Below are 18,056 nucleotides of genomic sequence, written 5' to 3'. Positions count from 1 at the left end.
GAAGGAAAAACTCTCTCTGCCATGGGAGTCCGTTTTTCACTATCTTCTAGACCTTACCCAAAAGGTCAACAGGGAGAAAAGATGTGGTTCAGAAAATCACAGAGATTTTTTCAGGACACACATGATAACTCTTCCCCTAGAGGCAGAGGGGGAAAGTAGTAATGGGAGATACTGTCCACGTGGCAAAGGGTGCCCATAAAATCAGGGCAACAGGGATTCATTCCGTGGTAGGCCTTTTCAGCACTCCTGAAGGGAGGCTTGCCTGTCCATCTCTGGAGGCAGTCAAGTGGTCACTCAACTTTGTACTCAGCAGCCTGGCTAGAAATACCAAAAGACAAGTGGGTACAAAGCATTGTATCCAGAGGCTACTCCATACCCTTTTCCTTCCCCATCCCAAACATAAAGAACATCCTGGATGCCCCACTCAGTCAAAGGAAACAGGCAACTCTAGAAATTCAAAAGTTGCTAGACAAAAGAGTCATCCAAACAGTCCCCACAGACCAAATAAGATCCAGAACTTACTCAAGGTTCTTAGGGGACTGGAGACCCATACTGGATCTCAGCAGACTGAACAAATCAGTAAGGAAAATGAAATTCCGGATGATAACACTGCAGACAATATTCTCTTTTCTGGGAAAAGACAATCGGATGTGCTCTATAGACCTCCAGGATGCGTACTACCACATAAAAATGGACAGGCCATCCATGAGTCATCTGTGCTTCTGGCTGGGAGCTAGGCACTACCAGTTTTGAGCTCTGCCCTTTGGTCTCAGTACAGCCCCCAGAGTTTTCATCTTTGTATGGCAGTGGTCATGGCTCACTTGAGATGTCTAGGATTCTGAGTGTTTCCATACCTAGATGACTGTCTCCTAACCTCCACCACCAAGAGCATCTACTGATAGAAACAAGAGACACCACTTTTACAGCTCTGCTCTCACTTGGGAATCATGATAAATTACAACAAATTTGCCTTGTTACCATCTCGGAGTATTGTTTTTATAGGAGCAGATCTAGATACAAATAAATGATGCCAAAACTACCCCTAGAAAGACTTCAAGTCCTACGATATCAGGTCCAAATTCTACTGCCCAAGAGGAAGGTTCAAGCAAGAACAGTTTTGAAAGTCCTGGGAACCATGGCAGCGGCAATAACTCTGATTCCATTAGCACATCTGCACATGAGAATTCTACAGCGGCTATTGTTTGCTCAGTGGTCTATGTAAGAACTACCCATGTCCTACCTAATTTTGATAATGGAATCTTGCAAGAAAGACCTTCGTTGGCGGCTTCACTCCCCTCATGTGACATTAGGTCGAACCTTTGTTTTTCCCCAGCCATTAGTCACAGTGATCATGGATGCATCCCAGATAGGGTGGGGGGGGGCATTATCTGGGAAGGGCAGTCCAAGGCACTTGGCAGGACCATGAGGCCCATTTGCACATCAATGTCCTAGAGATGAGAGTGGTGCGTCTAGTGTTGCAAGCACTTCAGGACTCTCTTCCACTGGGAAATATTGCTATACAGATGGACAACATGTCAATTATTTGGTATATAAACAAACAAGGAGGAACCAGGTCCTACCCCTTTGTCGAGACGCCCTGAGAGTATGGCAATGGTCAACCTCCCCCCAACGCTTTCGGATAGCAGTGCAAATCCTAGGCAAATCCAACATGATAGTAGACAAAATCAGCAGAGCAATTCTGAGTGGTCCCTAAAACTGGAAGAAGTGGAAATGGTTTTCGGCAAATGGGGTCAGCCTTGCTGTGACCTTGTTGCCATGTCCATGAATGCCAAATGCACCAACTATTTTGCCCTAATCCCCCTCCGGGGGAGTCACCAAAGGATGCACTTGTACAATATTGTTCCTCGGGTCTCCTCTATGCCTTCCCTCCTTTCTCCCTGAAACCCAAAGTTCTTCAGAAAGCCAGCTCATTGGGAAGCAATTTGATTCTCATTGCCCCATACTGGCCTTGTCAAATCTGGTTCCCCTTCCTTTGGCCTCATCTCCAGGAGGAGCCGTGGGTTCTGGAACCAGTTCCGGACCTTCTGACTCATGCATAAGGGATGCTCCATCCCGCTCTTCACACCCTCAAATTGACAGCTTGGCTGCTCCGATTCCAAATATAGCCAGGCTCCCTAACCTTTCCTCATCTGTGAAGCATATCTTGATCTCGTGCCATAATGCTTCAATGAGGAGATTGTACATGAGTAAATGGAAAAGATTTTTTTCTTTGGCACTAAGTAACCACATTGATCCGTTTTCCTTTCCCATAGGTTCCATTCTTGAATTTTTGACAAAGCTGTTTAATGAAGGTGCAGCTGCAGCCACCATTTGAGTTCAGTTGGCATAAACAAAAGTATAAATACATACAGTCCATTTCAATCTTACATTTAACAAAAGTATAAATACATACAGTCCATTTCAATCTTACATTTAACAAAAGTATAAATACATGCAATCCATTTCATTGTTACATTTAACAAAAGTATAAACACATACAGTCCATTTCAATCCTACATTAAACACAAGTATAAATACATACAGTCCATTTCATTGTTACATTTAACAAAAGTATAAATACATACAGTCCATTTCATTGTTGCATTTAACAAAAGTATAAATACATACAATCCATTTCATTGTTACATTTAACAAAAGTATAAATACAGTCCATTTCATTGTTACATTTAACAAAAGTATAAATACATACAGTCCATTTCATTGTTACATTTAACAAAAGTATAAATACATACAATCCATTTCAATCTTACATTTAACAAAAGTATAAATACATACAGTCCATTTCATTGTTACATTTAACAAAAGTATAAATACATACAGTCCATTTCATTGTTACATTTAACAAAAGTATAAATACATGCAGTCCATTTCATTGTTACATTTAACAAAAGTATAAATACATACAGTCCATTTCATTGTTACATTTAACAAAATTATAAATACATAAAGTCCATTTCATTGTTACATTTAACAAAAGTATAAATACATACAGTCCATTTCAATCTTACATTTAACAAAAGTATAAATACATACAGTCCATTTCATTTCATTGTTACATTTAACAAAAGTATAAATACATACAATCCATTTCAATCTTACATTTAACAAAAGTATAAATACGTACAGTCCATTTCATTGTTACATTTAACAAAAGTATAAATACATACAGTCCATTTCATTGTTACATTTAACAAAAGTATAAATACATACAATCCATTTCATTGTTACATTTAACAACAGTATAAATACATACAGTCCATTTCAATCTTACATTTAACAGAAGTATAAATACATACAGTCCATTTCATTGTTACATTTAACAAAAGTATAAATACATACAATCCATTTCATTGTTACATTTAACAAAAGTATAAATACAGTCCATTTCATTGTTACATTTAACAAAAGTATAAATACATACAGTCCATTTCATTGTTACATTTAACAAAAGTATAAATACATACAATCCATTTCAATCTTACATTTAACAAAAGTATAAATACATACAGTCCATTTCATTGTTACATTTAACAAAAGTATAAATACATACAGTCCATTTCATTGTTACATTTAACAAAAGTATAAATACATGCAGTCCATTTCATTGTTACATTTAACAAAAGTATAAATACATACAGTCCATTTCATTGTTACATTTAACAAAATTATAAATGCATAAAGTCCATTTCATTGTTACATTTAACAAAAGTATAAATACATACAGTCCATTTCAATCTTACATTTAACAAAAGTATAAATACATACAGTCCATTTCATTGTTACATTTAACAAAAGTATAAATACATACAATCCATTTCAATCTTACATTTAACAGAAGTATAAATACATACAGTCCATTTCATTGTTACATTTAACAAAAGTATAAATACATACAGTCCATTTCATTGTTACATTTAACAAAAGTATAAATACATACAATCCATTTCATTGTTACATTTAACAAAAGTATGCTAATGCATTTTAATGGACTAATGCCAGTAGATCGTTGGGCTACATAGATCTCAAATTCTCCTTTCCTCATCCATTTGGTACAAAATCCCAAAACACGGGATCAAGAGCAAAACATGATTGTGTGTCTTCTTTTATATATTTAACTCTCTCTCAAAGAAAACATTCAGTAAGTGTAACAGATAATTACACATCAAGTTGTGGAGGTAGGCTAATCTATCACTTTGTAGGGCTTGTTGTTTTAGAGTTAATGACTCATAATGAATATCACTTGACTGGCAACCAGAATATTTTTTCTGAAACCAAAGAAAACATGAGCTGATCTCAACAAGTTTGAACCCTCACTAAGGTATTTTGCACTAGCTGGTATCAATGTTTTACCCAGACATTCAAAGATACATTGTATTACAATGATTTAAATGAGGTGACGTATGTGAATGAATTGCAGTACAGTTGTCCTCATGTTGGACTGGGTGTGTGTCTGATACTCTGAAAATGGTTGACATGTTGATAACACTATCAGGGAATGACAAAAAATACTTTAGTTTCAGTTCTACTGAAAACTTCCAAGATCAAATATTTATGCTTCTGCAGGTTGCAGCCCATTTCTGTACAAAGTATACAGGGAAATGTGAAGAGACATATAACATTTCACTTTGTGCAGAAAGAGCCTCTTCCATGCTGTTTAGTATTGCACACCTCTGCTTAGTCCATTTCACTATCTGAATGCAATACTTATTTTCTGTACTGATTCTGTGCTGTTGTTCCAGTGCCTAAGAGGTCTGTGTTTTGCCAGTTAAGGAGTGTCCAGTCCAAGGCATCAAAACGACCCCTCAAGAATCATAGAATCATGCATTATACAAGGCAAGTGGGTCATGTGGCCATTTACACATTGCTAGCACCCCCTTTTGACCTTACCTCCTGTTTCAAGAAGTGATAAGCCACTCATATTTGGGGTGAATTTATGAATATCCATACAATTGCCTAATTCCTTCTTAAAGGAAGATAGTTTGTCACATTAGTTGATATAGATAGGAAGTTAATTCCAGAAAATCGGTAGTCACTGTGTGGCAAATCTGTCTCCCCAGTGTGATTTGTTTATTTGCTAAAACAGATTAAACTCTCTGGTTTTAGTGTTTGCTCGACTGTTTAATTTGGGGAGAAATGAGAGGTGTTGGACTGTTGGATCCTTAATAAGAAGACAAGGCACTGATTACCCTTAAGGAGTTTGTAGGACAGTGAATACCACACCATTGTACCATTATACTATAGGAAATTACTAGGCTAGCTGACTTTCTGGACCATTTCAAGCCTAGCCGATTTCCCTTCCAATGGTAAGAATTAAACCCCATATCTTGTGTTTATGAGGTAAAGACCTTAACCATTATCACAGCTCCCAACCCCTTATAACACCTCTCAAGCCAGGCCTCCAAGCTGCAAGTCTATTAAGCCCACAATTTTTTTTTTCTGTTTTCGTTAGGAACCTTTGGGGGCTTTCCAACTGCTTGACATGTCTGGTAATCTTCATCCCAAATGAGTGTTGTATTGGATAATTGGTCTGATCTGTGAGGAATATCGAGGGGAAAAAGAATACAAACAAAAAAAAATGGCAGCTGAAGCAGACGAAGCTAGAGCTTGTTACAAACCAAACAAAGAAAAAAGAGCACGACTCTGTTAATATGAAATGTTTTAATAAAAGACAAATTCAAATCTCAAGCCTTCCAACAGCTTTGGGTTTAATTGCTTTCTCAAGTGTTAAATGCAAATTGAAAAGCATTTCTGTTTAGACTTCCTGAAACATCACATGGTCATACAGCATTTCCATAACTTTCTTAGCTTCAAATCTGGTTTAATGCTAATTATCCCATTCAATCCAGGAGTTTTAACAACTGTAAAATGACTGATCCACTCGTATTCTGCTATCCCATTTTTTGATGCTATATCCTACCTTCTAATACTAGGTCATAATATCTGTAATCCTGCAAATTCAACTGAAAATCTATTACCTTTCTCTTGTATGTGCCTATACAAGCCATTAGTGCTAATTCCTCAGTTTATTTCTGAAACGTGATCACACATTCTAATTTTCGATTTTCTGTTTGACTTTCCTATATAGAACTCTTCACACTCCTCACACAATAATATACATAGATATACTATATTTTGTGAATGTAGTTGGCATATGGCTTCAAACTTAAGTCCTTCTTCATTAAGCACTGAGTAAAAACTTGTTCTCTGTTTGTATATTTACATTGTTGACAATTCCGACAGGGGTAAATCCCATTTTGCACACTATACGTAATTGTCTGATACATTTTTTGTTCCTTATAACAATGGTTCTGTTTTAAATTTTGAGATCTCTTAGCTGACGAGCTGTGTGTACCATTTACAATTTCTTTAATATCATTCAATAATTGTAAAATGTGCCAGTTCCTTTTTATTATTTCATTATTTGTCTGTGTGCTATGTGTGCTGAGCATCATCATTTTATTCCTATTAATAATTCTATTATTATAACCAGTTCCCTCAAGATTTAAATAATTTTCTGAAAAATACACTGTGATATTTGTTTCCATATTTGGTATTGCTTCCTGATAAGGACAGTCAAGCTGTTTTTCCCAGTAACTTCTGTCTTTGAAATCTTCCCTTAAATCTCTTATTTGCTGACATGTCATAGATTCATCAGTATTCAGTCTAGACATTCTATGAGACTGCCCCTTCATTACATTGTGAAAGGTGAGAGACGGATGCTCACTGGTTCTATGAACATAGGAATTCCACCTGTAAGGCTTTTTCTTAAATATATTGTTGAGCCTAAAGCACCATCTAATGTTCTAAAAATTCCAACATCTAAATAATGAATACTCTCATGTGATTAATTAATTTTACATTTTAAAAATCTGTTGCTGGTAATAAGTAATTCAAAAACTGATTAAACCGAATTTGATCTCGTGTACATCCCCATCTGATAAAAATAACATTCACAAATTGTCTATTAAATAATAACTATTTTATATTCATTGATGTTAAGCACACATTTATTCTCTCGATATGACTTAAACAAGTTTGCATAGCTGCTGGCTAGCGGTGTACCCATAGCCACCTCTTGCTTTTTGCAAAATATGTCTTCTTTGAAGATAAATATATTATTCTCTAGGAAAATTTGCATTGACTCACACAAAGTGGTAACATTAATTTTCACAATTTTAGTATATTTATTTAAATATCCCCCATGTTATTCCACACCATAATCATTGGGTATTGATATGGTATTGATATAAATAAGCAATCGACATCCATAGTAAGAAACATAGAATTCTTCTTCTGGTTATTACTTTTTCCCCATAGACATAATGTAATCAAAAATCTTTATTGTCTGTAATATAACCCTCTATTCACTGCACTAACTTAGATAATTTCTGTTCCAAATAAATCAAAATAGGGTCTGTTATCCAGTCTCTTCCAGAAACCATATGTTGCACGGGGGCATCTTTTTCATTTGTATGGATTTTGAGTGACAATGGGTATGCTGGTAGCCGGCAGATGAAACATCACATGATAATGAGACCAATTTGTAATTTGTAGCATTTAACAAGTGATTGTGGTCCCAATACATCATACAGGTCCAGAGTATGCTGAGGCAAGCCCATATATGAGATTATTAACTCTACATAGTTAGATAGTGTACTTTCCTGATACCAAGGTATGTCCACTTACCTACGATATCACATCATCCAAAAGACACCTTGTTTTAGGTCTGTGTTGTATATGTACATGACCATAGTCCTCCTGCTATGTGTTCTTGTTGAGGAACACTTCTACATGGAACATACATCTTGTGTATTGTGACACTGTCTGTATTTGTGAAGCTTCCTTTGGAAGCTGTTTAATGTAGATGGTAAAGCTTCCATTGCAATGCTTGTTGTAGGCACCTGTTGTGGGTATTTTTTTGCATGTATGTGCTGTTCATAGCTACTTATGTTCTTAGCACAGAAACATGTTTGTCATCTGTAAATGTCCATGACAGTATGAGGCAATGGCAATACCAAATATGTCGTTCTGTATCTACGTGGTCTTGTAGAAACGTGAATCACTATAATGCTCGATGCATAGGTGTGTGTGTGTGTGTGTGTGTGTGTGTGTGTGTGTGTGTGTGTGTGTGTGTGTGTGTGTGTGTGTGTGTGTGTGTGTGTGTGTATAACCATAATGTAAGCAAACTGACATACACTGCATTTGTACATAGGATAACAATCTGTCTTGGCAATGTTGCAATTCATGTGCATATCCCTTGAACTCCATTTTTTACTTTGCCCCTTTAATTGATCCAAAAGGTTTGGAAAATAATAGTGTACATTTTTTTGAAATCCCTATGTCTGTATGTGCACATATAATAATATAATGCAAGCAAAGCCAACATGCACTTTCCATTGGATAAAATCTGCCTTGTCAATATTTCTATTAGTCGTGTATCAAACATCAATATTGTTTGCTACATTTCTCCTTTAATTACATCAGAGCCTTCAGAGCAGCTCTGTGTAAGACTTTTCAGAATCCCCCCATTAATAATATGGACATTCTAGGGTAAAATGTCGCTAGAGGATACAATTTTACTCTTGCAACCATGATCTGAGAGGTGATTTTCAGCTACTATGATTCTTCATACAAATTTTGCTGTCAATGGACAAAATTCAGAAATGAACAGCTGAATGTTTTAGGTACATTTCTGTAGTGAGCAACAGCCTGCTGGACATGGACGATTCAGACACGCAGGAAATCCCATCATGCAACACAGTAAAACTGTGAAGCCGGCATAGTGAGGAGCAGAAACATGCTGGACATGGATGAGTCAGAGATGCAGGAAATGAAATCATGCAACAAGGTGAAACTGCAAAGTCGGCATAGTGACCAGCAGCCTGCTAGACATGGACGATTCAGACACGCAGGAAATTCCTTCATGCAACATGTTAAAACTGTGAAGTCGGCATAGTGAGAAGCAGCATGTTGGACATGGACGAGTCAGAGATGCAGGAACTACCATGATGCAACACGGTGAAATTGTGAAGTCGGCATAGTGAGCAGCAGCCTGCTGGACATGGACGATTCAGACACGCAGGAAATCCCATCATGCAACAAGGTGAAACTGTGAAGTCGGCATAGTGAGGAGCAGCATGCTGGACATGGACGAGTAAGAGACGCAGGAAATGCCATCATGCAACACGGTGAAATTGTGAAGTCGGCATTGTATGCAAATGGCCGTATAATGATATGGAAAAGAGCATCATTATGTTAATGAGCTGAATGGTAATGAAAGGAAGGTAAACAACATGCAGCAGCAATCGGCTCATAGGTTATATGTTCATCGGTTATAGGTTCATAGGTTATATGTTCATAGGTTATAGGTTCATAGGTTAATTCTAGGCAGTTCATCCAGAAGACTGTTAGAAGCTTAGCCACAATATCCCATATCATAATAGATACCTATGGACATGATTAATTTATGTCTAGTTTCAACCTCTTTCAATGAATGCTTGATGGGGCAGACCTTGGCTGGATTTATGATTGCCTTTCCATTTATACAGGTTAAGTTTAAAGAGAGGTTGCCATTTTGCTTTATATCTAAAGTAAGTGTATTTCATAAAAGAGGGATTCTCCAGGATATGTGTCTATCTCACCAGCAAGTCCTACTTATGATTTGGTATGAGTTAAGATCTCTTCAGTGGGTATTTAGGGTGTTAGTAGTTTTGTAGATGTGTAGGAGGTCACACAGGACTGGATCTTTCAAGTCTCTGTAAGCTAGACAGACGTCAACTCTCAAGAGCCTGTATGAAACAGAGATTGCTTTACGACTGCCTGGGTAGTTTATGGAAGACATGCCCTTGATTATCTTAGTGAGGAAATGTGCGGCAATATGTTTACATAACGACATACCAAGGGGGCCATTACACTCTGTGATGGACCTGATGAGGTAGGAGTAGAGATGGATAACAACTTCCTTAGATCTGAAAGAAATATACCTGGTGATTAGTCTAGTCAAATAAAAGCATTTCCTAACAGCGCCAAATGTATTGTAGTCAAAGGATAGTTCTTTGTCAATGAAAGTGTCCAATCCCTAATGGCTGGTCAACTTCCAAAGCATTGACATATAAGTAGTAGACACATGGGTGCTGGGTTTTGCCCAAGGACACAATGTTGCATTTCTTGGCATGTAGTTTTAAGCAATGGTCCAGGCACCACTTACTGGTACATATTAGACCCTCCTGAAGACTCTGGAAGTCAGATGGAGAGTTATTGACAGCTTCACATCTGTAGTCATCTGCAAACTTGGTCCACTACAGGACCTTGATGTCAGCCTTGACATCAGAGAAGTAAATACCAAACAGAAGTGGTCGTAGGACCGATCCCTGGGAGAGGCCACTGATAACTACTTTACTACTTTTTTTAAGAACGCATGCCTTCCACACTAACAGATCGGGTTTGGTCAGTTGGCCAGTTTGTCATCCAGTGGAAACATATAGGTTTACATTTGGTTGATTAGTTTGTTGATAATTCCAGAATGTAAGAGGTTATCAGAGGCCTTGGCCAGGACCAGGGAGGCAATGAGAGCCAATTTGGCCAATGCGAATGCATCGGTGATCTGTCCGAAGAAGCTCACTAGGATCAGGAGGCAGAATGTGCCTTTAGTAAAACGAAAACTGACTTTATTCCAAAACTTGTAGACTGTCTATGTCCTTATTAATAAGTTCCATTTGTACTTGCTCCATTGCTTTGCAGATAAGGCTGGTGGATCCCCCTTGTTGAGTGGGATGACTATCACAGTTCTCCATTTTTCTGGCATGAATTCAGTGGAGAAGCTGAGGTTGAAGAGGCTTGTAGCGAGGCATAGTTCAATGATGAAAGAAGGCAGCCTGGCACCTTATCCAGGTCTATGGAGCCAGGGTATTGGGCCTTGGAAATAGCTTTCAGAACTTGCTCTGAGGTGATTAGAGAGGGTGGTATGGGTGTGCTATTAAGTTGAGGGGATAGGGGAGGGGAGTAAAGTTAGAGCTGCATTTGTCCACTAACATTATGGCTATGTACTCATGGGATGATTAAGTGTTGTTGCTTTGCATTAGCTCTGAGCATTGCTGGGCATTACCTCTAAGTTTTCTGACACAGCTAAAGAAGACCGTATGATTGTTCATAGGAGAGCCGGCACTTCTGAATTCATACTTACGTTTGGAGGATTTGATTTCATTTCTGAGTTCTTCGTTTATCTGTATAAGTTCATCTCTTGATCATGGGGTATTGAGTTTGCTTTTATGGGTGATGAGTTTTTTCCTCTTATTTTATAGTTTGTTTATACTAAGATTCCATCAGAGGGGATTTAATACTGAACTTGGCCTTATATTTATGTATTATGGGGAACACTGCCTCGATACATGCTTTGAGGTGACACAGAAATCACCCACAAAAATGGCAACATGTGAGATGAAAGTTCATTGAGGTGAGGAGGGCACTTATATTTCATCAGGGCATCAGTTATCTGGATTAAGCTTGCCTCTAAAGCCTCTAAAGTGTTTTACGATATGTGAGGTGTACCCTCATAATGAGCATTACTGAACAGTGGTCCGATTTGACCAATGATGTGGTAACTGTAATTGTTGAGCAAAGGGTGGCAATACTGGTGAGAACCAGGTCCAATATCTCTGAAACCCTAGTTGGGACTATAACCAGTTAGTCTAGGGAAATAGCATTACTGAAGTACAGGAATTGTTGTGCATATTTACCTGAGGTGGTGTAGGTTTTCTAGTTAATGAAGGAATAGTTCAAGTCTCCCAAGAGAATAGTGTTAGGCTCGATACTGTGTGATATGCCTCACGGACAGCAGGTGACATGGCAAGGGAACACTAGTTGGCTATGATGTTACAGAGTTCTATTTACCATGAAGAGGATTTGGAAAAGTACATGGTCATTGGCCTGACTTAAAAGAATGGAGGTGAGATGACTTCTTAGGAATGCAGATATGCCCCCTCCAAAAACACTGTCATTTTCTATGCTGGTATGGAAAGTGTCATGCACATTGAAATCCTGCACCATGGGGGTGCAGTAATTGTTCTGAAACCATGTTTCACTAGCTACGCAAATAACTATACTTTCAAGAGTTAGGAATGCCTTTAAGGAGTGTGAGTACTTCTATAGGCTTCACACTGAGCAGTGCTACCTCTAATATAGCTTTGATTTTGATTGGATATATAGATAATTTGAGGCCGCTGACCTTGCCTAAAAATGGCACTAATGGGGAGGGGGAGGTTGTGGCCAATATAAGAAGCCATAAGGAACGAATTGCAGGCCAGCCCTAGCAACACATCCAGGGGTGTTTTATAGTCTCCTCCCAGGCTGATTAATATTGGATCCCCTTAGAATGACACCAATAGCTAAACTGATAATTGGAGTCAGTTATCTTTCATTTGTATTATGGCGTCAATTCAAAAATATATACAAACTGTGCAAGAAGCCACAACCTCAGGTGTGTTTGCACACTGTCATTTGCTGGTGACCAGAAACAAAGTCTGCATTAGGATGATATGTTGGAACGCTAGCTTGCAGATGGAACAGCTCTACCATGTTCTAGTACTATATAACATCTTGCCCTTAACCCAGAAAGTATACTAGGAGACCCCCGGTAAAATCTGATACTTAATCCTAAACAGTTCACCTTATTACAGGACCAGATATAATGGATATGCAATTTCCAAATGTCTCTCAGGCTAGTTTGGTAGATTTGGGTTGCCCAAGGCAATATAGGAATTGTCTCATGTTTCAAACAACTAGTTACTCATTAAGGAAAATAACACGGTATGCAAGAGATGTAAATATACAACTTCTTTCGAAGCAAAAATCTCACATAGAAATGAGGTTGTCAGGAATACCCACATTACATCCCTCACACACACACACCCACACACACACACACACACACACACACACACACACACACACACACACACACACACACACACACACACACACACACACACACACACACACACACACTGCTCACCACATACATAGATTGTTTTATGCTGAGGTAGTTAAAAAAAGCTTCCCAAATCTCAAATATCTCTAAAGCACCTAAATGCAGCACAGCACTTCAGCAATCACTAAAACACACACCAAAAGCAACACCAAACATCTACACCCGATGATCCCTCAACAGCAAAAAACATAAGGCAAGCATATACTATACTTAATACTCTGTCACTGGGGACTGCATTGTGTGACATACAGATGCCCCACTCACCAGGTTAGTCAAGGAGAAGATAACAGTTATTGCTTCTCTGGAGTCAGGATCCGCAAAAATCTCACATGCACTCAACTCACTGCATCTCAGGTAACAATATGATTCGATCATAATCCATGCAGTGTAAATGACCTGAAATGTACCTCACTGAACTATGTAAAGAGAAATAATGGATCTCTCAGAATACGGGTCATAGATTGGTATGAGCCTTGTACCATGTCATAGATCGGTATGAGCCTTGCACTGTGCAGCATTCTATCTACACCAAGGATGATGTCACAGTACGAACAGAAAATTATTGATTTTAATAATTCGCTTAGTTTCTGATGTCACTCTATGGGGATCCATTATCTGTCAGCATGGGACAACATGGTCAATAGGCCAAATTGGTGTGTCAAATATGGGTGACACATATCTACCCTAGGTTTTAGATATTGGCTAAAACTTTATCCACCCCTTAGAGCCTCTTTTAGGCAAAAGACAAAACTGCCAATATAGTGAAAAAGTCTCCAAGTAACCTTAAGGTGGCACTGCTCAGTGCTAGGAGGCTAAGCGAAAAATAACTGTAGACTCTTCAAGCCCTCCTCACTCTGGAGAATGTAAACATTTTTGTCATGACCAACACCTGGCTTAAAACCATAGAAAGTATTCCAGAGGCACAAGGCTACATAGTTTTCCACACATTTGAATACCATGAAGCTCACACATGTGCAAGTCATCATGGATAAGATCCCTCCCTGTATCATGGCTAGCTACAGGTCACAATCTATGCCCCTAGAGTTGCACGACTCATACTTAAACTGACTAAAGTCGCTCACCATCCCTCCAAACATGGTATATTTATGGGTGTGTTTACCTACCTCTCTATAGACTGGGAAAATTACATGCCTCAAACTCACAGACGCAGCGCTTCTTGGACTTTATTAACACAAGCACCCTGGAACAGATAGTGCATGTAGCAAGCAGAGGGTCAAACATATCGGGACTGGTACTGAGCAGCGTGGGTGAGTGTTGCATTTTTGCCATCACGCCCTCACTAGCAAAGTCAGATCATGAAGATGTCTCCCTTGAAGTAAAAATCAACTCAGAAAATCCAGCTAAATCAGTAATAGTTAGGAACTATCATAAGACAAACTACATCCTGTTAAGCAGCAGTTACTCTAAACTCAAGGGTCCCCCTAACCCTGAGACTACAGCTACTTACGCAAAATTATTCACAGAGTCCCTAGACAAACATGTGAATGGCTGCATAGAGTCTACCATACCTACCAGAAGTAAACACAAAACAAACACTAAAAATAAATCCCGCTGGTGGAATCCTCATCTAAATAGGGTATATGAAAGAAGAAAACTCATGGCCAGCAACTCCCTTAAAGACGAGAGCTCCCTTATCCAACTCAGCAAGAACTAACGAGGCCTAATTAAATCCTACAAGACCAGCTGTGAGATCAGGATAGCCTTGTAGGCTAAGGACAGTCACAAGGCCTTCCTCAGCTATGTCCAGAACCTTAAAGGTAACACAGCAGTGCGCTCAACTGGTGGTAAATGGTACCACCTTCACTGATCAGGATGACATAGAAAATCCACTAGCTGTTAAATTGAGCTCAGACTTCACCCTTCACTCCACCCAGCCCCAGCAGGTAAAATCTCCTCAAACATACATGCCCCAGCTATCAGCATGGACAAGGTGCTGGCAGCGTTCACTAAAGCCAAGAACACCACCTCCATGGTTCGACAACATCCTCAGTTGCCTCCTGAACAGTCTAAAACATAACTTACCAGGATCACTTGAGGCACTTTTCAACTACAGACTTGAAAAAGGCTATATTCCAAGTGAATTGAGGACAAAAACCGGCATTCCCCTTCACAAGGGTAGACCTTCAACCAACCCAGGGAACAACAAACGCATCAGTCTGACAAGTCTGATATGCAAAGCCATGGAATGAATTATCATGGAAATTATAAACAAGGACATTGGCAATCTGCAGACAATGGCCCCATCCCAATTTGGCTTTGTTAAAGGAAGGTCATGCCTATTTAACCTTGTATACTTCTTGAAAGGATCACCAAGGCAATGGATGAGGGTAAAACAGTGCATACTGTGTGTCTTGACCTGGCTAAGGCATTTGATACAATACTCCACTCAGGAACTGTTGAGCTCTCTGAGTTAGGATTAAATCCCTTCATAACTTGCTGGATTTCCAACTGGCTCACAGACAGGACCCAAGAAGTCAGGATTGATTGAGACCACCTCCACCAAGAGGCCTGTCACCAGCAGAGTGCTCTGGGGCTCCTAGCTGGGCCCTCTCCTGTTTCGTATCTACTTCTTGGAAGTCAAGGCACATGTTCAAGGCCTATGACTCACCAAGTTCAGAGATGACTGTAAATTGGAAGCTATTATAGATTCCTCCCAAGACACCAACATCTTACAAGAGGGTTTTGCACAGACACATGACTAGTGCCAAAGCCATGGTCTAAAACCCAATGCCAAAAATGCATTATAATACCATTTGGGAAACTGTCAACCCAAGTTAATTATTCCATTGATAAAACACCTCTAAGAGTCAACCCAATAGTAAGGGATCTGGGAACATAAGTAGACAGCAATCTACCCTTTGATCAATATGTAGCTACGATAGTCAGAACATCTTTCTATGCTGCCCAACGTATAAGCATAGGTATGGCATCCAGGTCCAAGGATGTTATAGTACCAGTCTACTTGGCCCTTATCAGAAGTATCAGTGAGCACAATACTCCCTTTGGCATGTATCCAATCAAACACTTGTAACAGTTCGAACGTCCCCAAAGGCTTCTCACCAGAGCAATTTATAGGTTCATAGGTGTGTACTAGGCTAATGGCCCTGAGCCTTTACAAGCCTAGCCATAGGATTACCCTAGCATAGTGCCATGCGACCTTAGTTCCCAGTTCCTCTGTTGAGTAGAGCCACTGGAGTTATCCTGGGGTGAATTTTCTGTTTCCCATCCACTCATCAAGATTTCCCTTGAAGAGGGTCAGCGAGGTGCTCTGCTTGACATGTATGAGAAGTCTATTCCATAGCATGGGCAGTCTCTGGGCTATGAACCTGTCCCTCCAGCATGTTCTGTTAATTGTGGCAATGAGGTTGAGGTCTCTGGAGCATGTGGTGTGGAGGGATTGGGATTTCTTTAGATGTAGAATTTCTAACAGAGCTGGGTCAGACATGATTTTGTAAGTCAAGCAGAGCTCGCCTCTAAGTAGGCGATATGAGACAGAGAATAGTTGGAGTTTTTTGAGTCTGTCCATATAAGACAAGTGTTTAAGGCCTTTTGTGGCCTCTCCAGTTGTTGCAGGTGTCTAGTGAGGTACATGCCAAATCGGTCATTGTACTCAATGATTGGCCTAATGAGGGAATGGTAGAGGGAGACAATTACCTCTTTCTTCCTAGATGCAAGCTCTTAGTAATGAGATGTGCCACATAGAAGGACTTTCTGACCACAGTGGCAATGTGGTGATCAAAAGAAAGGTTGCTGTCAACCTGTGTTCCCAGATCTCTTATAATGCCTTCTGTATTCAGTGGACTACCATCAATGTGGTAATTCATGGGAATTAGGTTCTTCCCAAAGGGGATGATGACACATTTTTTGGCATTGAGCTTAAGGCCATGGTTCTAACACCAGTCGTCGGTCACAGTGAGGCCATTCTGTAGTATGTCAGCATCACTTGGGAAGTTAATAATAGCTCCCAACTTGCAATCGTCTGTGAACTTTGTCAACCAGAGTCCCTTCGTGTTGGCCTGGACTTTAGAGAAGTAGATACCAAACAGGAGAGGACCCGGGACTGAACCCTGTGGGACTCCACTCATGACTAGTTCGCAGTCTGACTTGGAGTCAGCTACTTTCACACTGTGGGTTCTATCTGTGAGCCAGTTTGCAACTCACCTAGTGATATAGGGGTTGATGTCTAGCTTAGTAAGTTTTTCTATGATTCCTGAGTGGAGAATGGTATCAAAGGCCTTGGCCAGATCAAGGTGGGCTGTATGAACCAACTTACCTTCATCCACAGCTCTGCTGACTGACTCAAAGAAGTCAACCAAGTTGAGCAGGCATGATCTACCCTTCACAAAACCAAAGTGTGTGGGCTCCAGAGTTTGGAGATTCCTATATCCTTGTTTATTAGGTCCATGATGATGCATTCCATAGCTTTGCATATCAGGCTCATCAGGCTAATGGGGCAATAGTTCCCAGGGTCTGTAGTTACTCCTCCTTTGTGGATAGGGATGATGGTAGCAGTGCGCCATTCAGTAGGGACAAAGCCTGAGGTGAGGCTGTGATTGAACAGGGCACACACGTGAGGTGCCAGTTCACTCTGCTGTTCATGTAGAACATAGCCAGGGATATTGTCAGGTTCCACAGAAGCTGTATTCTTGGCCTTGGACAGTGCTGTTTTAACCTGTGCAGCAGTAATACTGGGTACCTAGCAATCTAATGGTATTGTGATTGCTCCTTGGGGGAGGGTAAAGTTGGCACTGAATCTGTTGGCCAGTATACTGCCAATATCTGTTGGCTCATTTTAGGAGGTACCATTGTGCAGTAGCTCAGAGCAAATCTGGGTATTGCCGTGGAGATTCTTTACATAACTATAGAAGGCCTTGTGGCTGTCTTTACTATCTGCTGCAATTCTGTTTTCATAGCTAGCTTTAGAGGATTTGATGAGGGATCTCAACTTTTTGTTGAGGCTGAGAAGGGAGTTTTTCCCGTCTTGGGACTTCACCTTATTCCACATCAGTTTCCTCCTTTTGTTGTAGAG

Source organism: Protopterus annectens, chromosome 4.part0 (genome assembly GCF_019279795.1).
Source record: "Protopterus annectens isolate FY-2018-M chromosome 4.part0, PAN1.0, whole genome shotgun sequence".
Lineage (NCBI taxonomy): Eukaryota > Metazoa > Chordata > Ceratodontiformes > Protopteridae > Protopterus > Protopterus annectens.
The sequence above is the reverse complement of the archived record's forward strand: the minus strand, read 5'-3'. Positions refer to the sequence as shown.